Below are 26,507 nucleotides of genomic sequence, written 5' to 3' on the forward strand. Positions count from 1 at the left end.
CTGGTGCTTTTGCTGGGCGTGAATCGACGCCCTTCCCATCTGAGGTAACGCTTCTGGCAAGGGCTAAGCTCCGAAGCTGTCAGCCGTAGGTACTGTGCCTTAGACTTGCCACCTTGACGCATCTCCCCCCGCTCCCCCATGGTAAAGCGGGTAGACCAACGCTTTAATACTGCTGCTTCTCGGGAGCATGAGAGGTCTGTAGGTTGGAGATGCGGCATTTCCAGTCCAAACAGAAACATCTCTTGGCTTTTAGGAACGAACTTTTTAGTGGTAGTAACCATGATCCACTGCTCACTGTTTATTATCGGATGTTACCAGCTTTCTCCCAGGCTGTTCTCTCCACGTACACAGTCTCCCACCCCCGTCCCCCTTCCATGAACAGGAGCTGTTTTGCTTATGTTCATTCCTTTAGGAAGCACATACTTAGTCAAATGACAGATGTCTTAACATCACTGGGATCATATGGGGTTCTCTGACTGTGAAATTGCATTGGAACAAACCCTGGCACTTCCTTAGCATATCCTCAGGAATTTAGTGAGCCCATGCTATCACTTTTAGAGCTGCATCACAGGTTATCGGTAGACTTTTGTACATTCTTTTTCAGGCTTGATAGATTGTCTATTAATCACACTGAGTTGCAGATAAGGTATCTGTAAGAATCAAGTGCCTGGACTTTTAATACTTTTAAAGGTCTTTATTTTTTCTTGTTAGTTTTTTTGCTCTCTGCAAGAGCAATTTTCAAGCAGTTATGTAATACAAATACAGTTAATGCCCATACTTGTGGGGAATGCAAGTTAGTCCATAGTACCAGAGTGGGACTCTTTCAAAGAGAACAGAAAAAGCAGTTTCTGTGCAATAATAAAAAAAAAATATGTAATTTATCAGGAGGGACCTGCACAACTTTGCCAAAATGAATCTACACTGTATTTTCCCAACCTGAACTGAATGTGGTCTGTAATTTACCCATAGTGCGTATTCCTTTCATTAGCTGTAGCGTGAAAGACTTGGCACTGGGCTTGTCTTGTTGAGCTGTAATAGGTGTAGGTTATGATGAATAGGAAATAGATTCTGGTTTTCAGGAGCATGCCTGCTGCATTTCTTAACCCTCTATTCCATTCCTTCCAACTGTATTATAGTCTCCATTTTTCTGTGAGGTTTTTTTCCTGAAACAAGATTGTAATTGGCTAAGAGAACCTTTAAATCACTTTTTTTTTTTTGCATGTTACAGGGGCTTTTTGTACTGACAACACTGAAAGAGGTTTATTCCAAAAAGAATAACATATTTGGTAATTATTTTTTCTAATTAAGCACATTTTGCATTACACGTCTCATAAAAATTCTGATATCAAACAGGCCACACAAATAATTTCAATTTGTATATAATGCCATATTCAGTGTGCTAATATAGAGGGTATACTAAACAACATACTGAGATTTAAAAGAATTTGTGCATACTGGGAGACAAGTGACTCAGTAAATGCATATTACAGTTCAAGTGTAAAGGGAATTCAGCTAGATATTTGTAATAGGAAATATTTAGTTAAGTTTGTGCTAGAAATGTCTGGAGGGTCCCAGGCTTTTTATGAGAAGATACGAGTTCTTCTGTGCAGGTATCTTCTATCAGCATAGCATCAGAAAGAGTTAACTGTAAACTCTGACACCTTAAAAATTATTTATATTCAACAGTGGGAGGTTTGACAATGTTCTGTTCTAAGGAATGAAGTTGTCCATTTTAATTGTTAAATATTGTTCATTATTTATTTTTTGCATTGTTTAATGATGCTGAACAATGCAAATGTTAGCTGATAATATGAAGGCAATTTCTGGTGTGCTTAAATTACCAGTTTCTAATTAGTTCTGTCAGCCAGTGTAGATGGTGTTCCTCAAACATGTAGTACGCTCTTCATTCTATATAGCACTGAAAAGCACCATGCAGCTTAAAATATGCAGTGTCAAAACACTCCACCATTTATGTAATGTTTCACTGATTTGACAACTGCAATTCCAAATGTTAATGAAGCACCATGAACATTTTCTCTAGTGGTAGTATTTGAAAAATTGCAAAAAATGTTTCTGCTCTGTGGAAGGGGTGAAGATGTTTAAAAATTGAGGAAAAAAAAATGTGAAGGTATTTCTAGGTAAAGTAGTACTACTGTAAATTTTATTAATTCTTTTAAAAATCATCCAGGATTTATTCAGTCTTTTTTTTATCTGATTCCTTATTTTTTGAAGAAAAGCATAACTGGGGGTAGGGGGCACATACAACTTAGTTATGTTTTAAGAATAAGAGTCTTGCCATATTTCTTAGGAAGTAAAAGAACTTGACAATGCAACGTGTTCTGTATTTTTCCAGATACCTTATATTCAGGTATATGGAAGTATAACAACTTAAATCTCTGATATCAAGCAGACTTCTGTAAAAAAACAACAAAGGTGACTGTATTATTAAACTAATTACAGGAACCTCGTATGTGATTATCTCTCAGTGTATCATTTTACTACGTTTACATCAAACTCTGCAGCTCCAAAAAAAAATAATCAGAAATTTATCCATTTTTCCATTTTTTATAGCACTATGAATAAAAGTTTTGATCTACCTTGCTTATATTCATTTTTAATCTGTTAGTCTGACAAAGCATATTCCTGAACCGGTTATATGAATGTTGCTGCTTCTTCCCCTAATTACTTTGTGAATCTTTGTTTCTGGGAATGTATTTGTTGTACAATAATCAGCCCTGTTACTGAGAGCAACCACTAAACACCATACTCTGAGTTCCACTTGACAGATAAGCGTATTTATAAAGCGTGTTCTGGATGTATATGTACAGACCATTACACTTTCATTTATACTTTAATTTCTGAAGCCCATTACGTTTTCTTTGATGTGGTAAAATGATAAACTGATCATTTTTTCTTTCATAAATGTTTAGATTATACTTAGGGATAGTGGCTCCATCCTATGGTGGAAGAGAAACCTGCATCAAATCAATTAGGTTAGTTGCTATAGTGATAAATATAATGTAATATTCTCCAACTGAAGAAAGATCGTCTGATTTGGTAGGTTCTCAACAGGAGAAGGCAAAAATGAAGTAGTAGAAATAGGCTGTTTATGGTCCTTGGTGTGACCACCAAGGAGTTAGTTTATTTAACAGAAGCATCAGTAAATGTAAGAACAGTCTCCGAAGGCTATCCTGGTAGAGGGTGACCACCTTCAATGGCAATTCAGAATTAGAGGAGTTGTGACATTTTTGGATCCCAGACATGCTTTCTGCATACTTGTTTAATGAACAGTAGTAGACCAGAGAGAAGTACCTACAGTGAATTCTTCATATTACTGTTTTTATGTTGTAAAGGTACATTGAATTGTCTTTTTCTCCTTCGTAACTGGGATTTGTGTTTTTCCATGCTAGAAAGTTTGTTCAAATTAAGGAAATTTTCTGTGGTATCCAGCTGCATGCTACATCAGGAATCTAAATGACATGGTTTTGATTCAGAATTACTTTTTAGTGCATTTATACTGTTGGCCTTGCTGTAAATACTGAGGTGCTTTTTAGATGTAAATGGTGACTTTTTAAACAAGATATGATTCAACTTCAGCAAAGTTGTGGATGTTATGAGCTTTTGGCTTTCCTTATTTTATACTGTGTTGTAAGCATATGGAATAGAACATTAGACCCCCATGGTGTTATAGGTTTTGCTGTTCTGTTAAGGTAATACTTCTAAGGGCAAGCAAATGGGTTTTTTGAAAGGAACCACCAAAACTGAACGGTACCTGCAAAGTTCACCTTCTTGTTTTAAATATTGTGTATGGAAGAGCAATATGAAGCCCAGTATTTATGCTGACTAAATGGTGATAGTTCTAGGAAAAAGGAATCCAAAGCTCCAAAATGCAAAATGTTTCCTATAACTCTACAGTTCTGCATTGTAAGTGCAAGTTCTTTCACAGTAATAAGAAGTGGAAGGAGGAAATATTCTCCTAATTCATTATATTTTTTTGTTTGCAGAATACGAAATTAGAGAGTTGTAATGATGAAATACTGGTAGGTTATATTAAATGACTGATTCTGCAGTATACCATTTAAATCTGTGGTACTTGTTGAGAAGAAAAATAAGCCCTTAGCATAAATAAAAAAGTGTCTTAAAAGATTTTGCATGGTACCATGCAAAATGCAGATAATTCCCATGAAAAATATTATATTTACCTGACCTTAAGTTGAGATCCCGTTGTTATACCTTGAGTGGACACTGCTCATTTGAGAAATACCTGTTCATTGTCCTGTTCTGGGATTGCTCTTTTTCTAGAAGACACAGGCTGCTATGGTCTCTAGGTATTATTGTTCCCTTACACTGTTTGAGACTGCCAGCAGGGATGGCAATTGGTTGTGACTGTCACCTGGACACCTCTCCAATGGGAGCTACCATATCAGCATGGATGTTAGATGATAAATGGTCACTGCTGATTTATGTTGGATGCAAACAAGTTGCCTCTGAATGAAGGCCTACAGCTTCTGTTAATGATCCTGTACAATTCAGATCACTTTCTCTGTTTTCTAAAAATGAAGAAAACAGATTTTTTTCATCTGTCCAACTGCTCTGTAGTTTTATTATCTTTTCTGCAAGAATTACTGTGTTTGGTTTTTTTTTCCCCAAACTCTGCACACAGCATATATGTGACATACAGTGCAACTGTCATTATTCAAACTTTTTTTCAGCCTAGTTTGTGTATAGAAATGAAAAATAATGCTTTTATGACATTAAATAAGAAAAGCAAGGCATTAAAATTTTGTTTCTTTATATAACATCCCAGCTGCTCCTTTTTAAGAAGGTCAATTTTTTTAATTGAAACCAGTGATTTGAACTTAATGGCCTCTACAACATACTACCTGTCAATATGAGTACCAAACTGACATTGAGATTATATCACCAGTTGTGTTGTAGTCTGTTCAGATGATGTGTTACATAGAAGTTGTTGGCATCAACATAAGAAATGTCTTCTTACTGCTTTTAATGTTGAATTCAACACTTTAAGGCTAAGTGAGCATCATTTACAATTTCTCAAATGTATTTGAAGTCTGGTAACTCTTACTTGCATTGCAAGTGCAAACACTGATATAGATGGATATAATGGGAACCGGGTAGGGAGGGGGAACTAGAAAGAAATGGATATTTTCAATTAAATACATGGCAGAGGAGTATTCCATGTCTTCAGCAGGGCTGATAGGAGAGAGATTGAGACCTTTTTGATTTGTTCCACCCCCCACCCCGCCCTGCCCCGTTTATGCAGTGTTTTGTATTGTTCTTACCATATACTATGAAAACAGTATTGGGAGCCTGGCATAGAGCCCCACTGCTCTGGCTCAGTGTGTAAATACGGGCTAGATTGTATCTTCTTTTACTGGGGTCTCATTAATAATCTCTCACTCTGCTTAGTGACTCCATTGAAGAAGTAGTAGTAAATCCTTCACTGAGATTAGCTTTATGAGTGGATATTTTCCCACTCATTTTTCTCTGCTAGAAACTGGAGGTATGAAATCTCTGTTTTTAGATGTAATTTAGTGCTTTCTTAGTGACTGCTGTAACCGTAAGGCTATTATGTGAACCTCTTCCCCCCCCCCCCCCCCCCCCCCCAATCAACAGCTAGTCCAACATCTGGCATGCCAAATAATGTTTATTAGAGGTATGCCTTGAATGTTATCAATAACTCAAAAATGCACTTGGATACTGAACTATGTACAGAAGTGTCAAAGACACAGGCAAATCTAGAAAGCATTGATTAACCACAGTCTTCCTTCTCTGCATATTCTTTGTTGCTAAATTCAAACCAGGATGTTTTCATGCATAGGCTCATATTTGACCAGGTGTGTTGCTCTGCTGTTGGGCTGGGGATTTGTTTAGGGTTTTTTTTCTCCGTTTAAAGGGAAGTTACACTGCTTTTTGCACAGATGGCTGGCAAAATTGCTTATTGTAGATGTTTTTGGAAGTCATCTCTTCATGGATATGCTTTTATGTCAGCCCTGCAAATAGGAAAATGTTATGCGGTGACTATTTGAAAATATATGAACCGTACTTAGACTATGTTTTCCAATATTTTTGGTGTAGAGGTTTATTTCAAAGATTTTGTGCATGTTTTTCAATAAATGGACTTTGGCTACAGTACAGGAATCACAAGTATAATGGTAGAGGGTTTTGCATTCATGTGATGATCTATTGATCTCCTAAAGACGTTGTGGCCTGTGTCTTATTTCGATCTCTGGATGGACTGCTTCTTTGGACACCTTTCTTCAAACACTTGATTGCTCTTGGATAACAGGAAAGTATCTCGTCTAACTCTGGAGTGAGGACTATAACTGACTGTTTTTCAAAGGAGTCTCTGTGTAACAGCCCCTTTGGTTCTTTCCTGAGTAACAGCTAGTTACTCAATATCATCCCTGCTTTTGCATCTCCTAGCACTTCTTTTGAGTGCCTGTGGCCCAGTACAGCAATAAGAAAGTTACTTCTCTAGAACAAAATGTTATTTATTTTGCCAAACAATATGCTGCTGCGGGAGAAAAAAGGAACCATATCTAGCGAGACCTCTAGCTACTACATTTCCTGTGGTTGCAATTCCATTCAAGGCTGTAGGTTGGTATGACTTATTTTCAGTTTTCATGTTCTCTGCCTTATTCTCTTGCAGCCTGAGTTAACACATGCTTTCAGCTGACCCTTGGCTTTAAAAGCCCTCCACCACTGGCATCTCCTGCTCTTCCAACAGGAGAGTGTTTTAACAGGGCAGGATCTTATGATGTTTTTAGGATCACATACCTGGCAAAATAAAGCTTCCTTCTGTCTTTGCCTGTGACTGAAAGTAGCAATTTGAGCTATGACCCCATTGTTCGGTTTGGTGTTTTGAAGGTTCAGAGCTGGGACTGTCTCTGGTCTTGTTTTCTGTGGAGGTTAATTCTAGAGCATTGTTAACAGATGTGCTCTGTTTTTATTTTCTGTACAAAAAAATGAATAAAAACCCAGAGCACAATGCCTAGGAGAGTGGTAACATTTCAAATTGCAAGTTATGTTGGTTGGACTGATTCCTGATTTTTCATCCGTTGTAGAGAAGGATTGTAGTGACTGACTGTACTCAAGCACAGCGGTAGAACCTGCTGGTTCTGTTAGCTGACAAAGCTGCATAATCTGAGGGAAAGGTCCTTAATTCTTACAGAAATGAGAAATCGCTACATATGAAAAAGAAATTTTGCTGTCTGAAGTCTATCAAAAAGTATTATTGTGTTCTTGTTAGTCATAGTTTAATTTATGATGGCTTTTACCTTTGCTCTTAGAACTCTTTTTTTTTTTTTCCCAATGATCTTAGAACTCTGATGTTGACAAATGTGTTCTGAGAGATGATACACTGACAATATGAGATACTGTTAACCCCAAATGCCTATATCACTTTTGATACTCTCAGATGTCAGTATCCCTTTTAGCAGAATATTTAATTTTCCATTGAACTACACCAGTGCAAAGTTTGGCAGAACAGCTTAGCCAGATGATAGATAAAAGTGGATTTAAGCTAAGCTCTTGCACATTTCACTAAATGGTTCAATTGTAAGCAGAAATGTTGAAATGCTGTGGGAACAGTGACTTCTGGCACTTCTTCTGGCAGATCCGGAGGAGGCCCACAAAACTGATCAGGGGGCTGGAACACCTCTCCTATGAAGACAGGCTGAGAGAGTTGGGCTTGTTCAACCTCAAGAAGAGAAGGCTCCGGGGAGACCTTATTGTGGCCTTTCAATGCTAAAGGGGGCTTATAAGAAAGATGGAGAGAGGTGTTTTACCAGGGCCTGCAGTGACAGGACAAGGGGCAATGGTTTTAACCTGAAAGAGGGTAGATTCAGATTGGACAAAAGGAAGAAATTCTTCACTATGTGGGTGATGAGGCACTGGCACAGGTTGCCCAGAGAGGCTGTGGATGCCCCATCCCTGGCAGTGTCCAAGGCCAGGTTGGATGGGGCTTTGAGCAACCTGGTCCAGTGGAAGGTGTCCCTGCCCATGGCAGGGGGGTTGAAACTAGGTGATCTTTAAGGTCCCTTCCAACCCAAACCATTCCATGACTTTTGTTCTCTTGCTTTAAATTAAACTAAATATGAGTGTAACAGACATTGTGAGATGTTACCTGTTACTGATAGCGTTCTCTGGTGTTACTGAAAGGGTTCACCAGTTTCTCATTTTTATGAACCAAAGTGGACTTTATATTTAGTTATACCTTGGGTAGACACTTTTCTTCTGTGCAACCTAAAAGAAATGTGAGTTTTTTATATTTTTTGTATAGTGAATGAATTCCAAAGTACTTCTGTATTTAGCCTTGAATCATAAAAATATAAAATTCTTTTCTGAATTGAACTAATATAATAATCTGAGTTAATCATCAAGAACATTTTATTGAAAAATATCAGAAATGCGTTCCAGAGCTTTTTCAGTATATACTGTCAGTAGTGTTTTATTGAACATTCATTTTAAGATGAGAGTATATATGTGTTTATGTATATATGTGCTCAGTAAAAACCACATCATTATTTAAAATAAAACTGAGAGGCTTCAAAAGTTGTTCTCACTGAATGTTACTTAAAGGTAGCACTATCCCTGAAATTACCTTCTATAAGGCATTTGACCTAATATATCTTTGTATATCCTAATACCTGGAATAATGATTCTTTTAAGATATTGTTGTAAAGAATTTTCACAGATGTTTTCCTTTTAAGTTATCAGCTCCAGCTAGAAAAAAAGCCAAACATACATATTCTGGAACTCAGATCCTGATGGGTTAAAAGAAATGGATGACAAATAGTTTCAATTCCATCTGAACAGGACTGGTCTTTCCTTACTTTAGATTTCTGCAGTATAGTCATTTATATTTACCATAACCTCCTTTTAAAGTCAATGGAAATATAGACATTTTTACAGTGCAGTTCATGTGACGTGTCTTAGATACATGATGAAGTTTGAGGTAAACTGTGCTGCAGAAGTGCTTGTCTTTTTTAACTATAAAGCAGATTAGACAACTTGCTAAGATTTTTAACATATATGTTATCACATTAATCTAGTCCTTCATTACAGCATCTGTAGAATGTTGCTTATTTTATTTTCAGGGCCCACGGTTAATATTTAAATATTTAATGCCAAGTCACTGGTTCAGTATTTTTGTAGGGAAGAAAAACCGCAGAAAAATAGTCTTGTGATACAGATTCATTAAGGCTGTAGGTCAAGATATTGAACTATGCAGCAAAAGATTTGTACAAATTGAGGGATGTAGTTGGCATAAATTACTGGGATCTTCTGAAGACATCTTTGCAAACAGCTTGTATCCTGAACATTATTTGCAATATGTTTTGTCTTACTGTAAATTCTCCAGTTTCATTGCCAGTATTTTCACACTCTGGGCACTCTAAAAATACTGTCTTTCCCCAAAAAGTTGGAAACTAGGTGAATTTTAGATGAGTGTACCAAAGGTTATCAGCTTTACCATTCTTCTTCTCATTTTTTAAGCCTCTTCCATACAAAACAATATTAAACACATTTGCACTGTGCAAGCTTTTATAGTGTGATTAAAACATTTGAATCACCTTCATCTACTACTGATTTAGGTAAGGAAAGGTTTAAAGGTAAACAGTGTGTACATATATATGAAGCTGCAGGGGCAAAGTTGACTAGAAATGCTTGCCTTGAATATAAGAGCAGATATGAATTGCACTGAGCATTAAAGTGCCATCACCTCAACTCCTCCTGCCCTTCCTTCTCCCTCACCTGGAAGATAAAAGCTATGTATGAAAAAAAGTTTATGTTATGCAGCTATTTTTGGTAGGATATTGGGCTTTATGATGTGAGACGTTCCTCCAATTCTACGTGCTTCAGTGTAAGCGCTATTTTTATAGTCCTTTTCATCTGGAGAGATTTGTTGCCTTCTATACCTCATTCTTTTATCAATATGTTTTTGTTCAAGGAATATATTGCTGCTTTTCACCTTATCCATGGTATATATCTTCATGGACATTCTTTGTCTAACAGCTGGCCAAATCGGGTTGTGCTGCCTGTATAACTAGAGAACTCTCCTTAATCCTGTCTATAAATGTAATTATTTTCTAATAGAATCATCTTTAGAATGCCTTACTGAAGAGACTCTTGAATAGTTTATGGTGCTCTATGGGCTCCCTTTTCCATGCTTTTGCAGAGTTCTGTAAAGTGCTGCTGTGAACTCTTAGGATGATTAGTTGCATGAACTGCGACTTCTAATTACGATAAATGGATTTGAGGTATTTCAGATACAATTCCAAGGAATTAGTTTAAAAACAATTTATAATACTTGAGTTGGTGGCATTTCAAAAGCATTTCCTATGAAACAGCTTAACATTTATGTTTTTCTGTTTTGACATTTGATGGCAATATAGGTAAACCAGTATATTCTTTGGTACAAATGTTACATTGACTTCATAAGACTGACATTGTATTGAGCATATGTAATGCTAAGAACTGTTGCCTAATGTTTTCTCAGATAATTCATCTCTATATAGAAGAAAGGGATGTCCTTTAGAATCTTCAATTTCACAGAGTGAAAGTAATCTTTTCCTCTTGATATTTTAATATAAGCACAGATGCAAAATAAAGTGAAGCACCTACCTATCTCATTTTTTTAGTTAATTCCCTGAAATTTATAGTGGTTTTTTTTTTCCCCTCCATCAAAGACCAAATCTGTAGAACTCAAGAAAACATTTCCTACATTACCTTATTAGAGCACATTCCCAATATATTTCACTGCCTTTCCTTTCACTGCTTGTAATAACGGATGTCCATTTCCTTCCTAAGAGCTTCTTTTAGAATTTAGTGCTCTATGTTGGCATAGAGTCCCAATATTAGTTTTCTATTTTTTTTCAGTTTTTCTTTCTTATTTTTCTTATCCAAGGTCAGGCGAATTGGCCCTACTGTTTGTCTTGCCACTTTCTGAAGTGCTTTTCTGTTACTAGGTCTGACAAGTACAGCTATGTGAATCACGGTTTGCCAGTGACTTCTCAGACAAATTAACTTGATATATGTGTAGAGACTTTTTCTCCCAACTCCTAGATCTGCAGAGATTTGAGAATTGGGCTTGGATGTTTTTCTTCCACATGCATCAGGTTCTCTGAGCCCAATTATAAACTCTGTGATATGGCATACTGTAGGCTTGCATGTGTGTACCTTATTAGAACTTAGTAAACTGGCAGTGCACAGAGAATATAATACATCTAAAATTAGAGTTTAATTTTTCTTCTGTCATTCTAAATTATTTTAAAAGTATATTAAAGCAACAGACATGACTATGCACAAAGGGTTAGAACTGAACCATTGAGAAAAAATATGCTTTCAGTTTCAGCGCATGTGATTTGAACAAAGATTTTAAGTTACCAAAATGTGGGAAAGCCCTAGTAGATATGATGGGTATATGTCATTTGTCATGACAAGGGTGTCCAAATTTCAGGTGCATGTTACTATTACTCAGGTCATGTATGTTTTGTGTGTCAAAGGACACTTATGTTTGGCTAGATAAGACATATTTTTCTAGTTGTGGAACAGGAACAGCTCTCTTAAAAGTGAGTGGCAGGAAGCTAGAACTTAAACCAGAGCTAGCTGGTTTTGGTCTTTGAAAGGGATGGTCATGTAAAGCATATGGAATGAAAATTTCAGAGCTCTTATGTAAAGTCAAAGAGCAGCATTTCTAAAGTACCTTTTCAACTAATTTCATGTTCTTATTTTGCTTTCCGGTTTACTCTTCTCAGTGTGTATTTCTATAAATTTATTCTCAGGATGTAGCACTGTAGCTGAACTTAACTGATCAAAATGTAACATTTTTCTCCCACATCTCTAAATTTGCTGATTTTTTTTTCCCCTGAAGAGCAGAGATAGTGCCATGACTTTGTTTTTGTTTTTTTTTTCTTTTCTTTTTTTTTTTATAAATTGGAAGGTAATATAGCAACCTCAGAAGAAAAAAAGTATACATTTAAAGAAATGATAGAGGAAGTAAAATTTTGAATTTTGCTTGCTGACATGTTGCAAAGAATTGGAAATTGGATTTTAACTTTGATTTGCAGACTTTGAGAGCATTTCTTTAAAAGTCAACAGAGAACCTTTCAATCAGTTACAACTATGTGACAGACAACTGTTGGAGAAAATTCTCTCTTTAAAAAATGAAAGCTTGTGAATTCACACTGAGGCTTGTTTGTGTGTTGGTTGCTTTTCCTCTTACCTACATCCCAGGGTTGATTGATGTATAAACATGGGGATACACGTATGAGAAGACCATATGGTACTCTGGATCATCCATTTGAGTTTTGCTTCATTGGAAACAAATGTATCATACTGGTTAATTTATATCTTGTCTGGATTTTTTGAGAGGAGTAATTTTGTTTATATAGGAGTAATTTGATCAGTAAATAAATGTAATTTTTTTTCTTCTTTGGGTCTTTCTTCCAAAATTATATAAAAAGCACTTAAATATTTAAATATTGATAACAGCAGTTCTTTCTAGGACTGTAAGGTACCTTTTTTGGTTTATAGGGTATGAGATATGTCTACAGCTGCAAATCATTTAAAGAAAGCTGAGTTGGCTTGAGTGCTTGCTTTCAGGTAGTGGATTGTGTCCAGCCTTGTCTATCCGAGTTTTCCACAGGCACCCGAGTCTGAAACATTACTGCTAGTCAGGAAACTGTACCCGCTGAAAGTGAGAGCGTCCGCTTCTGTCTCTGCTTAATGCAAGAACTGCCATAGTAGAGGAATTAAAGCTGTTACAATCTGTCAAAATGTTAGTTCCCAACATTGGTAATATTTTAGTTGAGATGCAGGAAAATCAAGATCTTCTAGAGTGTGTATTGGCTAACTCAGTTAGCTGCTGTGCATACTAACACGACTGTTGGCCAGGAGACTCATCCACTGTTTCAATGCTTAGCTCTATAAAATACAATAGTGATAACCATAAAAATGTATTTTCTTTCACATTGAAAATAGCTGTTATTGGGACTATATTCAGGCAGAAAGAATGTTGGTTCATACATTTAAAAACTACATATATTAACAGTTGATATTATTCCAGGAAAATGACCATGTTTATTTCCTGAGAACAGGGAATTTGAGCAGGTTTAAACACACAAGATGAAGAATGATTTATTGTCTGTAAACAGTTGAAAAGACTCCTTTTAAATCAATTGCAGATAATGAAAGAGAATTAGTGGTGAAAAGAGAAGACATTCTTTCTTTTTTTCCCCTGAGCTTGGATTTAAGATGACTAATGTTGAAACAACACATTGGAAATTTGCATGACTATCTGAGCCAGTGAAGCTAATAAAGGAAGAAGAGCTTCCACATGTGAAATTCGTGCAAATGCTATCAAAATGTCCACCGAACTCTTTATATTTCTTACTTCTGTTGAAATTAAGTGTACAGCTTTTTTTGAAACCAGCTGGATTCTAAAGGTAGTTTTGAGGTATCACTTAAAATGCCCTTCAGTTTCCTGTTCAATTCAGTGTACTATAAGATTTGAAAACTTTCATCTATATGTGGAACTTCTACAAAGGAAATTAGTACCTTTTGTTCCTACGGTGTCTTTTTCAGACAGTGATTCTGTCTGTACTGATTAGAGTACATGTATATACAACATAAGCCTCATTTTATAGTAGATTTTTTCTGTCCATTGCCTGACTAGTTTCTGTACATATGAAAAAGCAGATTTATGCAAGATGAATCTCAATATTTCGTGAAGAATATTGAGCTTACACTAACAACGTGTTTCTAAACATAAATGTATTTTCTTCGTATGTTTTCAATAACATTGAAAAAGAGTCATTGTGGCATGTTTTTTTGCAGGATAGGCATAATGCATCTGTTATTTTTGCCTTTGATAAAAGACTTAGTACCTCAAGGAACTTAAATATTATTTTTTAAGAGAAGGGAGTACAAATCTATGAAACAAATTCTCGTGAGTGGTAAATTTGGCTGGTAGATGAATCAGGCAAAAGAAACTAGTCTATTTGACACTTCAGCTGTGAGGTACAGACTCTAATTTTGTGACGCTCAAAAACAAGTGTCAAGGAGTTTTATGGGCCCTATTACCTTTCGGGTTCATAAAACACTGCCAACAAGCGTACATCTCTCTCTTTTGTAGAATAAATAGCTCAATTAATTTATAGAAGTTTTTCCATTTTTTGTGTATAAGAAGAAAATGAAGGTAAATTAATCTGAATAAATTGGGTTTGTATTTTATTCCGTTAATCTTGTGGGAATTAGTATAACAGTGATGCTAATACGGTCATAAAATTTTTTGTTTCTTACACATCATTATCAAGAATGACAAACATAATTGTTTTCTTGGAATGGTGATGCCATTAGAAGTTACTTTCATGGACCAGTGTAGACCTTTGAAAGTTTGAACTGGACTTTGGATGCATTTTTATTGCTTAGTGGGTGTTTTCTGTTCTTGAGTGTGGGCTTTTGAATTTTGTCTCATTTGGAGCTTCATTTCCACATAAAATCACAGTTCCCTCTTCCTTCCATACATGCAGTGCAAATCTGGAGATATGAGTGACTGCTTCCCCAGGACCAACCCATGCTTGAAGATCAGGTAAGTTCCAGTAAGTCTTAGATGAAAGCCAGGGGGATATTTTTGCTGCCATGGCTGTCTGAGCCAAAGATGAGGAGGAAAAGACGTCTCTGAAGCTGTGACCTGATTTAGTAGCACGAAGACAAACATTTTTGTAAATGGGAGCAATTCTAGAGAAAGTTTGTTTTTTGGAACAAGCTTCCAGCATTATTTTGGCCTTCCTGGATTCAGTTCTTAACCGCCTCCTCTTTAAACAGGAGCTTTTTGCAGAGTTTGTTATGTTCACACTTGGCACGGGGTAGAGTTGAATGCTGTGTGTGCATTCCGCAGCTCGTGCTCTACATCTAGATCCTGATGAGGAGTAAACAGGAGGAATGCGATCATTGTGAGAGTCTGAAGATGGGAGAGAAAAGAAATGCCTGTACTATCCTGTGTTTGCGGTCTGAGAAAAATGACCCAAGTCATTTCAGGCTATTACTGTTTGCCCTGTGCAGCTGTCTTTGGGATGAAAGTAGGAGTATTTGGAGCTCAGCTATACCAAAGCTGCCAAGTCTTTTAGAATTGATGTAACTGTCTTCCTTTTCCTTATAATGCGGAGGTCATCCAGCAGAGCCACAGGTGCTGTCTCAGACTGGTGGCCTGGTCTGAAGCCCAGCTGACAGGTGGTGTTAGACAGGAGGGTTTTTTGCTACTTTATTGAACATCTTGCTTAGAAAAAGGTGATCAGATTCTGGCCAGCAGCTGGGAATGTGTCCAGCACTGGTGTGTCAGACTGTTGGATGGTTTAGTACTTTTAACACCTGGTCAGCAGTCATAATCAAACGAACAGTCTTTCTGAGCTAAATAAATGTGATGTACATTTCTGTACATTAACATTAAAACTCAAGATCAAGGTCTTGTAACTGCATTTACAGAAAAAAAATTACTTCACTAGTTAGAAAATATTGTTTCAGATTCCCTACCAGAAAATAATTGATTTTGACCCCTTTTCGAAAGAACAGTACACTTATTAAAATGGTAGAAAAGCTATCAATATTTTCTTGCACTTGATCAACATGGGAGCGGAAAGAATAAGGTAGGGCTTAATCTTCACTGAATCCCTGTGCATCTTCTGTTCCTCAAGTATGTAATTCTTCACTTAGAAAAATTACAGCAAAAAGCATAATATTTTGGGATCTCTTGTTTCATTGATCGAGTTCTTGGAACTTGAAATAAAAGAGGGAGAATGACAGAAAGGGACTAAGTGGTTACTTCCCATTTATACTACAAGGCTCCCCTTTGCAACAGCTTCCTGATACATTTAGGTAGCTACTGTAGTGTGTAGAGTGACTGGAGAATTTATTTTAAGCTGGAGTTGTGTATTCTTGACTGCTGATACATGTGAACAGGCCAACAGTTGATATTTGTAATTAATTTTCACATTGATAATTATTTAGAAATCTTCTGAATCTTAATACATTTTATTTCAATGCTTTGCTGGTAATTTTCTAACAACCTACTGGCAACAGCAATTATTCCCAAAGTTGAAGCCATTTTTCACTAAAAACGATATGATTTTTTAAACAGCTAATTCTCCTCCTGCTTTCCAGATAGTAAAGTTAGGAGTGCAGCTGTTTCCTACTAAATGAAAAGCATTAATCATTTTCTTTTATATATAAAATCAAATAGCTGTTGCAGTAGTCTCTGTATGTAGAATTTGCTGTTTGGCTGGTTTTGCTGTTTTAGAAGAAATGATTCGACCATGGCATCATTTCGATACTTTATGAGTCTAGGATATTTTGTATTGCAGTCAAGGGTCTAAATAATATCAAAGAATGCCTTGTATCTAATGCTTCAAGAAGCAAATCTATTTAGGGTGTACGTATCTCATTTAGCTTGCATTTTAAAATTCTACTGATATGTCAAAGTATAAGAAAAAGTGTAACACCAGTGGATGATATTGAAGACTTAAGTAATAGAAAGGGGGCGAACTACAGTTAGGTGAAGTACATCATGTGTTTCTTAATTATCAGCATGAATCTCTGCAGTAAAATGAGAGCTCATCTATCATTGACCAGGAATAGAGATCCTTGGCATGTTGGTTAGTTGCAGGATAGCTATGAATCATTACTGGCATTGTGAAAAAGATGTGTGACCCCAAGGTGAATTAGAAAATAGAGAAGTATTAATGTCACCATAGACAGCATTGTTGAGACTTCATCAGCAAAGCTATATATAATTCCCTCTATTCAGAAACCTATACTGAACTAGCTGGAAAAGTGGTTGGATGTTCAGGAGAATGCAGTGTCCACTCCAGAAATGAAATTTAAACTTGCTTGACTTGTTTAGTCAAACAACAACTGAGAGATATAATAAGGTACATCAGGAGAATAAACAACAGAAAAGAAAAAAACAAGGACATTCTTAGCTCAGGATTAAGTGGAAGTGGGATTTAATTGATATAGAAAAAGGATTTTAGTACATAGGGGTCTGATAGCAAGGCGCTGGATTTGAAGACTTGAAGAGACCTCTTCCAGACTTTTGTTTGACGGTAGTATGTAGCTGTTAACTTATTTCTGCGTTGCCTTTTATTTTTTCCTTTCCAACAACTAGTCCATTATATCACTCAACTGCTCACTTTTAATTTAAGTTCTTATGTGCCAAAGCTGTGCAGTATCTTATCAGAACTATGGCCTTGAAGATTCCCCTAACACTGTGTTTCCCAGACTGTGGGTTATGCCCCTTGCGGACAAGCCAGTGAGGGAGAAGGATTATGAATAAGTTACTTTTAGGGCACGTATTATTTGTATTTGAGAAGGGTGGAATGTGAACAAGCTGCCATTCCCTTGAAGCAGAAGGCAGATGCTGTAATAGCTTCTAAACCACTGCCAGTGCTGATTGCCAGTGATTCATGGTGTAAGTGATCGTATACAGTAGAATAGCCAGCCAGCAACATTTATTAAATGTTCTTATACCTGGGTACTTTTGTTTACTTGGTACAAATTAGAACAATCTGCAGTATCCAAATAAGAATATTTTACAGCCCTTGAGCTCAAAGTTCTCAATCACTTCAAGTCACCGTGACTTTGAGCTCCTACCACACTAAAAGTCAGAGCATGGAAATGATTGCCATCCAACACATTTTTCTTTCATTTTTTTTCTTTTTTTCCTCCATCTTCCTCTTTTGGTCAAATTAGTTTTCAGACAGATAGCTTCCTTGAGTGCTATGGCTGGTAGAAGGGTGTGTAGGAACATGTGGCTGGGATAAGGGAGAGGTTACCCCTTCTGATAACAGCCTGCACTAAAATCATGGCATTGCCTATGGGTTACTGTCTTTGTCTCCTGATAACTCTTACGTGTTGATTAGCTCCTTTGGACTGGTTGATAAGGCTTTTTAAGTTCAAGTTTAGAGTTACAGCTGGAATCTCTTCTATTCTTTAATCTTTTATGTCTTTGTGCTTAGGACTTCCCCAAATGAGTCCTGGGAGAGGTCCCCATCTTTTGGGTAATGTTTGTTGTGTTGATAAAACACATTCAAGTACCCAAAGTTGTCTGATATTGTTTATTTATCATTTTATGGGTTACAGGTTGTCCTGGTTTCAGCTGGGATAGAGTTAATTGTCTTCCTAGTAGCTGGTGCTATGTTTTGAGTTCAGTATGAGAAGAGTGTTGATAACACTGATGTGTTCAGTTTTTGCTAAGTAGTGTTTAGTCTAAAGTCAAGGATTTTTCAGCTTCTCATGCCCAGCCAGTGAGAAAGCTGAAGGGGCACAAGAAGTTGGGAGGGGACACAGCCAGGGCAGCTGACCCAAAGTGGCCAATGGGGTATTCCATACCATGGGATGTCCCATCTAGTGTACCAACTGGGGGGAATGGGGGCAGGGAATTGCCGCTTGGGGACTAACTGGGTGTCGATCAGTGGGTGGTGAGCAATTGCCCTGTGCATCATTTGTACATTCCAATCCTTTTATTACTACTGTTGTAATTTTTTGAGTGTTATCGTTATCACTATTAGTTTCTTCTTTTCTGTTCTATTAAACCGTTCTTATCTCAACCCACGAGTTTTACTTCTTTTCCCGATTTTCTCCCTCATCCCACTGGGTGGGGAGGGAGTAAGTGAGCAGCTGCGTGGTGCTTAGTTGCTGGCTGGGGTTAAACCACGACACAGGTCTATGTAGTTTGGTTCTTTATTTATACTGAAACATAGGAACAAATTTACTTGGTTATATCAACAAACCATTTAGCCTAATAATCACAGCAGTAGCTGTAAGTGGATACCTAGGGGAATCTAAGGACAGCACAAGGTTATATAATACTTGTCCCTAAAGCCCTCCTGTCCCCCAGCTGTTTTCTGCTTAGGGGGTCCTGGGTTGGATGAGATTTGGAGGCAGTTAGTAAACAACAAATGATTTCCATTAACTCCATTTAGTATGGGTGTTGAGAAATGAAGTTAATGTTTGCCTCTTGTATTTCATGAGGACATCAGATACCACTGTTACTGGTGTAATTTAGAATAGCAGTATTATGCCATAAATTGTATCCAGCTGGAATGGGCAGCAAAGCCTCAGAATCAGGAAAACACCTGTTTGCTTCAAGTGATTTAGTATTATTTTTTTTTCTGGTCTGTTAATTCATGATCATCATGTAATATTCTTTATCACATACATAGCTGAAATCTGGAATAGGGAATAAGAACACGTAATACTACATTTGAGAATGGAAGTATGTATGTTTCCCTACCAATAATGTAGTCTAAATCTCCCTTTCTTTTGCTAAATTCAGAATAGTATGTTGTGTGTTTGTGTGTTTGATGAAGTATTTCTTATGCATATGTTGAGATGAAATTCTGTTCTAGGGTCCTTTTTTTTTTTTTTCCTTTTCTTTCCCCCCTCTGAACAGAAACACCTTCAGGGGAAAGAGAATTTTTTAGGGTCATAGTAAAATGTTCAGTTCTATAAGAATTTGTTACACCATTCATTTTTTGTTGAATGATAGTTTTGAAGATAAAGTATTTTTTTGGCTAGGATTTTAAACAATAATTAGGTCCTGTTTAAAGTTAGCAGGAGTGAAATGGTGAACTTCACTAGGACTCTCTAAAATTGGGATTATGCAAAACTGCTTGAAATCACTTTTCAACTCAAAGATGTTTAAGTGAATCCCTAAATCCCTGCCTTCCTTCTGATATTACAATGAATAATGAACGCTCCATATTTCACCTGCCTAGTTGATCAAAGCAGTGGATTTCAGAAGTCTCACTGGGCATATCTTTCCTTGCTGAAATGAGGACTGAGATTTACTTTAGTATTTTGACTCTTTAATCAGCATGATTTTTATAAACTGCAGTTTATTTTCTTTAAACAGACAATCCTGTAAGATCTTGCATTTTTAATGTCATCATATCTTCTAAAAAGTTTAAAACTATATAAATAATTTTAAAATTAAAAAATTTGCCTGAAAGTCTAAATTAAAGGAGCTCTTTAGATTATGACTAAATTCTTTCACTGAGTAAGCAGATTTGAGTCAATGTAGAGGTGACAATTCTGAGCTAACATCTGTCAAGCACTGGCAGTAACATAATACTTATGCAAAAGCTTATTACATTGACCTCATAGTCAATGGGTTTAAGAGAAACATCCTTGGTGAAAAATCACATCAGAAACGTTCTTTCTGATTGGCTTAACAATACTGTTACTATTAACTTTATAGTGTGCTACCTAAGGAATAATTAAACCAGATGGTGCGTTAAACCCAACTGAAAGAATAAAGACATTTTTACTTTTAAGTTGATCAAAATTAGGTAAAACAACATATGTTCATGTGCATTACGATTCCTTTAACTACATATTAACTGCTTTCCTTAATATTCTTCCTGGTGATCTGAGAGCTCTGCCTCTTGAAAAAAGAGAAAAACAATCCCTTTTTGAATTCTTCCTTTCTGACTTTCCGGTCACTCATACCCCTGTGTTGCTTTGTTTTTTATGTATTTTAAATAAACAGGTTGCTTACTGCAGCATTCTCAAATTATGTGAAATTGAAATGCAGGCTATTTTGAGCCACATTCAGATTGTACAAATTGGGGCAGGTACATCCAAAAAAGGATTTGGAGATTGCCTCTAAAGAAGCACAGCTTGCACAAATGAGCAAATTACATTTTATGCAACAGATGTTGAGGAGGGAATTACAAATACTCTAGTTCCTGTTATATTAGTCCTGACTTGCCACTATTTCTGTTTAGCAATGCCATGCAGGGCTAATAACACAGAATAACACACCCCACCACATACATTATAACTAAAGTCTCTCAGCTGCCCATGAACCAGAGCTATGTTACATTATTCCCCAAAGCATAAACCACTATTATAATTACCCTTGTCATACCAATAACTCTTTTCAAACATGGACAGTATTTTCATCATGAAGATTGTCTGGTGAATGGAATGCAGCTCATGGAAATATGTAGTCCCATTGCCTGAACTGATATAAAATTAAATGAGAGTGGAAACACCCAAATGAGATTTATGATCATAAAGCATTATGGAATAATGTTTTATCTTCACATCTGCTCCTTATCCAGGTGCTGTTAAAAGCACTGCAAAAGATTCATAAAATGAAGCTAACTGTATCTTGATTTTGTGGAGGATTCTGAATAATGGGCTATCATTATCTAGATCATTTTATATGCTTCTGTCTTCCTAATGTAAATTACTCCTTAGTCACAACTACTTGTTCAATCGACTAGCAGAACTTAGAGTTAACAGTGAGTATCTCCTGTGACTGCATGAGCCTTGCTTAGGATTTTTTGCTGGGAGAGCTTCAGATGGTTGAAGTGGGAAAGAAAAATTATCTTTACCTATTATCTATAATTGTCTATTATTTTCCTCAGCCCTAAATTTCTTCTAGTTATAATGAAGTTCACAGCAGTAGTATGAGTTGTCAACCAATCTAATAATGTTAATGTTATAAAGTACAGAGACTAATTTAAACAGAAAAGACCCTTGATCCCTTGTTTGTGTCTAAATGGAGAAACAATGCGATAAGAGATAAATCAATATAATTCACGGGTTTAGCAATTTCCTATGAATGTGCCAAGCAGGACATTTATATTAGTGTTTGTATCAAGGCATTTGTATCAGCGAAGCTTGCACATAAATAACGTATTACCCAACAAGTAAGTGTGTTGGTATTGGTACATGGCAAAGAACTTTATTTTATTGGATTTAATGTTCATTTAAGTGGAGGATTAATAGTATTAGCTAAAGTTAAGCCTGATGCAATTAACATTTCAATTTGATTCTGTATAGGATGCTGCCGCCTTACTTTGTATTCTGCTTTGAACACTATTGTTGCATTCTGTACCTCCACTGGGTTTCAGTCATATATGACACAAGTCTCTGTTACAGACTCATAGAATCACAGAATGGTTGATGTTGGAAGGGACCTCTGGGCTCATCTGGTCCAACACTCCTGCTCAAGCAGGGTCACCCAGTGCTCGTTGCCCATGATGATGTCTAGATGGTTTTTTTAGTGTCTATCTCCAAGGATGGAGACTCCGCAACCTCTCCGGTTGTTCAGTCACCCTCACAATAAAAAAGTGTTTCCTGATGTTCAGAGGGAACCTCCTGTGTTTGTCTGTGCCCGTTGCCTCTGGGTCTGTCACTGGGCACCACTGAAAGGAGCCTGACCCTGTCTTCTTTACAGCCTCCCTTCAGGTATTAATATACATTGATCAGATCCCCCTGAGCCTTCTCTTCCCTAGGCTGAATAGTCCCAGCTCTCTCAGCCTTTCCTCACAGGAGAGATGCTTCACTCCATCATCTTTGTGTCCCTTTGTTGGACTCTCTCCAGTATGTCCATGCCTTATACTGAGGAGCCCAGAACTGGACACAGTACTCCAGGTGTGGCCTCACCAGCGCTGGGTAGAGGGGAAGGATCACCTCCCTCAACCTGCTGGCAACACTCCTGCTAATGCAGCCCAGGATGCCATTAGCCTTCTGCTGCAAGGGTGCCTTGCTGGCTTATGGGCAGGTTGTTGCCTACCGGGACTCCTGGGTCCTTTTCTGCCAAACTGCTTTCCAGCTGATTGGTGCACAGCAGGTACTGCAGGCTGGTGAGGTCCCTCTGGATGGCAGCAGGACCCTTTGGCATATCAACCACTCCTCCCAGTTTTGTGTCATCTGCAAACTTGCTGAGGGAACGCTCTGCCCCATCATCCAGATCATTAGTGAAGATGTTAAGTAGGACTGGACCCACTATTGACCCCTGGGGTACACTGCTAGTTACTGGCATCCAGCTAGGCTTTGGACCACTGATCGTGACTCTGGGCCTGGCCATTCAGCTGTTTTTCAGTCCTCCTCACTGTCTGCTCATCCGGCCCATATGTCAACGTGACGATCTTAAGGGAGACAGTGTTAAAAGCCTTAATGAAATTAAAGTAGACGATATCCATTGTTCTCCCCTTGTCTACCAAGCCAGTCATTTTTGGTTAGAAAAGAGACCTATTTTTTTTCCTCGAGCATGGATTAATGTGATGAGTAAGACTTGGAGGTGAAACCTTACTAGAGAGGGATGCAGATTAAGCTATAAAAGTAGACAATGCCAAATTCTGCTTGCCTAGAAATCACTACAAAATAACATCAAGAAGAAATGTTCTGTTAATGGAATTTGAAGAAATTTATGGGTTTAGCCTACACAGAGTTTCATAGGACTTGTGAAGGACTATATGGAAAATCTTTGCCCAAGTCCCCATTAAAATTGGCAATGATGACTGCTTTGAAAAAGCTGAAGATAACATTTGTTATAGAGACCTATGAAATGAAGCAGTTCTTAGGGAGTGTTGTTCTCAAATGCTTTCTCTTTCAGCTGGTGTCCTAAGGCACAAGTCTTTTCTTTTTCCACTACAGATATCTCTAGCCATGACACACAGAATCATTTACCTTTAGTGAGTTTTCAAGCCAGTGTGGTAAAGAAATGCAAAACTTGTAAAAGAGCTACGCAGAATAAAAAATTATTGCACAAAAAATAAGATTACACCAAAGTACAAAGTTTGCGTTTCTAACTATGTGCTTGAAATCCATCACCACGTTTTGTTGAGGTGCCCTATAAATGTTAATAGAGATAAAACTAATTAAAGCCTTCAGAAATTATGCTAAAACAGTATTCAAATTCTTTCATAATTCCATGTAAGCCTCCTGGAATTCTACATGAATATGATTGTATATTAAATTCAGCAAGACCTTCTCAGAAAAGCTTGACCTTGTTGTACTGGTTGGCAAGAAATCGTGCCCCTTTCTATCTTTAGTTATTAGCAAAAACCAGTGGGTCCTATTGCTAAAATGTGTTGCTGCCGTGAATAAGGAAAGCACTCAGCAGTCTGAAGGGAAGAGGGTATATTCCGAAATTTTTTCACACTTGCACACTGAAATAGATACCTTTTTTTCAAGCTAGTTTTTCTCCCTTGCCTTAACCTTTTAGCTTCCTTTATCAGTTCTGTTCACTTATGTTAGTCTTTCTACTTGATTTTCCCTGTAAAGGATTTGGGATAAAACACTCACATGAAAGATACAACACAACATTTTGGATAGCATTAAACACTGCATAATTCTGCCAAGGTAATTCAAATGTGAACCAATAAAGTCAGTGCAAGCTAGTTCTTTACAAACAAGTCAATGCTAATTTCAAGTAGACCCAGCCTGATTTACGAAAAATGAGGTTGTTTTTGAAAGATGATATGACAGACACGTAAGCAAGGGGGAAAAGAGTAATGCACAGTAGCAGACTGAATCTTATAGCATATCAGCAAATTGCATAGACAGCTAAATTAAGAAGTTATATCTATGGCAAGCCTGCTTTCTCACTGAAGGGGTCTTTATATTGCTAGTTGTGTTTCATTAAACAGCATGGTAAAACACTGCTAATGTTACAAAAAACAAACAAGCAAATCCTCAAATCTTAAGAGAACAACTGCAGCTGTTAGTATAAAAATGTCTTCTCTTTGGAATTTGGGTCTAGACTAAAGTAATATTATTGTGTTTGGATGTCTAATTTTCTTCTCAGACTCCATTTTTGAAAACTGAAGTAGGGAGTGGATAATTGTTTACTGCATTGTGTTTCTGAGCAACTAGTACTGTCGACAGTAGACAGAAGTTTCCCACCTCGCAGAACAATGAGGTAGAGAGAAGAATAAATGCAGTGAAACCACAGGGCTACCATCAGAAGAAGAGGAGGAATTAGTACAACTTACTAGAGAGATATTTCATTCTTCAGTTCCAGGTATTCTGTCTTATGTACAAGATAAGGTAGAGGTGGCAAATTGAATACTAAATGTGTGTATTAGTGCTCTGGATTAGAAAGGTTGGGGACAGCAAATCCTTGAATGACAAGCATGCTCCCTGACTTCCTCTCATAGAAGTAGTTTGATGAAAACTCCACATAGAAGTCTTCCAGAAAAGAACTCACTAAAAATAAAAAATTTAAAAAAGGAAAGAACCAGAAAGAAAAGAAATTAAAATCTCCAAATACCCCAGATTTGTCTGAAGTGTTTGAAACACCGTCAATCAATTCATTGTATTCCTTCAAAGGTGCTGGAAATACTTGAGTGGTATAGAATGCCATAGAGTATTCAAACCTAGAAGATCATGGTCCATTTGATCTAACACTTGAAAATTGAACTCAGAGGTAACAATATAAGAAATGCCCCTGATGGAGACCAAGGGTCCAACTAGTCTGGTATTCTTTCTCTGATAGTGGCAGGAGAACATGCAAGCCTGGCCATTTTCTACAGTCTGGAGTCTGTTAGCATGGTTTATTTATCCCGAGCATCTGTGTCCACAGTAGATAACCCAAAGCAATAACTTTTCATGTGTATTTGGGTTTTCTGACTTGCATGCTATCTGAAGAGCACATTGTGATATTCCCCCATTTCTGTTAGGACAAGCACACAGCCTAAATATAACAAAGAGTTATTTTGAGTGAAACTGTTTGAACACATATCTAAGACATTTGCATAATAGTGCAACTAGGAGAAGATGACCTGTTCCTATTTCCCATGAATATTCACTAGTTTGTTTTGTTCAATATCTTAAGGTCTGATACTTCTACCATTGACACGAAGGTAGCTTTTTCTTCAGCTCTTTCTTGACCAGAGATGGGGATATATGTATTCTTGAGACATACACCTGCCAGCAAATGGTATTCTCTTAAAAGAGCTTAAACAGGATGCCTGAGCTTCTTGTGTTTAGGTCTTTTATTGTAAGCTGAATATTTTATGGTTTCTCAACATTTAACTCAATTTTTAATATTGGTCAAGTTTAGAAAGTGATAGAAACTTAGGTCAAGGGTGTTTAAATGTAAGAAAATTTACTGTTTATTTTTTATTTGGCACAATATTCTGAAGCTAAACAAGGCAGCTATAAAGTCCCTTTGATTTAAAGAGACTATAAATAACTAGATTTTAATAACTTTTTGAAAGCAGCCCACATTCCCACCCCCAACCTTGTTTCTGCAGTTTCTGATAGTATCTGAAAAATCTGTTCCTATGAAAAATTGAACCACTTCAAAGACAGTTTAGAAGTGCTTAGTCTTCAGGCTTTGTACTTCGGTATGGAAATACTGATTATGTACTGCCAGAAACACAGCTATGCTCAGCTTTATATTGTAATAAAGAAGCTTCTACTCAGGAAGGGTCACTGACTTTTTTTTACTTTTGGTGCAAGGTTTTGCTTTATAATAGCAATTGGTGTACTAACAGTACGAGAGTTCTGTGTCAAGATCCAGCATTGGACCTATCCTCCTATTAGTTAAACTCTGATAGAGAGAGGTAGTGGATAAACCTTTTCTGTGTGAATTGTACCTTTGCAGGTGAAAGAAAATGTTACATACAGTCCATTTGCATTATTGTCAAATTGCCATAAGCCATTGAGAACAACAGAAAAAAGAT

At 37.0% G+C, this 26,507-nt stretch overlaps 1 protein-coding gene across 1 annotated transcript in view; it reads left to right on the forward strand.

Moving 5' to 3' along the window:
* TAFA5 (TAFA chemokine like family member 5) overlaps positions 1–26,507 on the forward strand; it is a 353,762-nt gene that overhangs the window by 129 nt on the left and 327,126 nt on the right. The gene's annotated exons all lie outside the window — the stretch shown is intronic.

This window comes from Buteo buteo, chromosome 4 (genome assembly GCF_964188355.1).
Source record: "Buteo buteo chromosome 4, bButBut1.hap1.1, whole genome shotgun sequence".
In the NCBI taxonomy this organism is placed as follows: domain Eukaryota; kingdom Metazoa; phylum Chordata; class Aves; order Accipitriformes; family Accipitridae; genus Buteo; species Buteo buteo.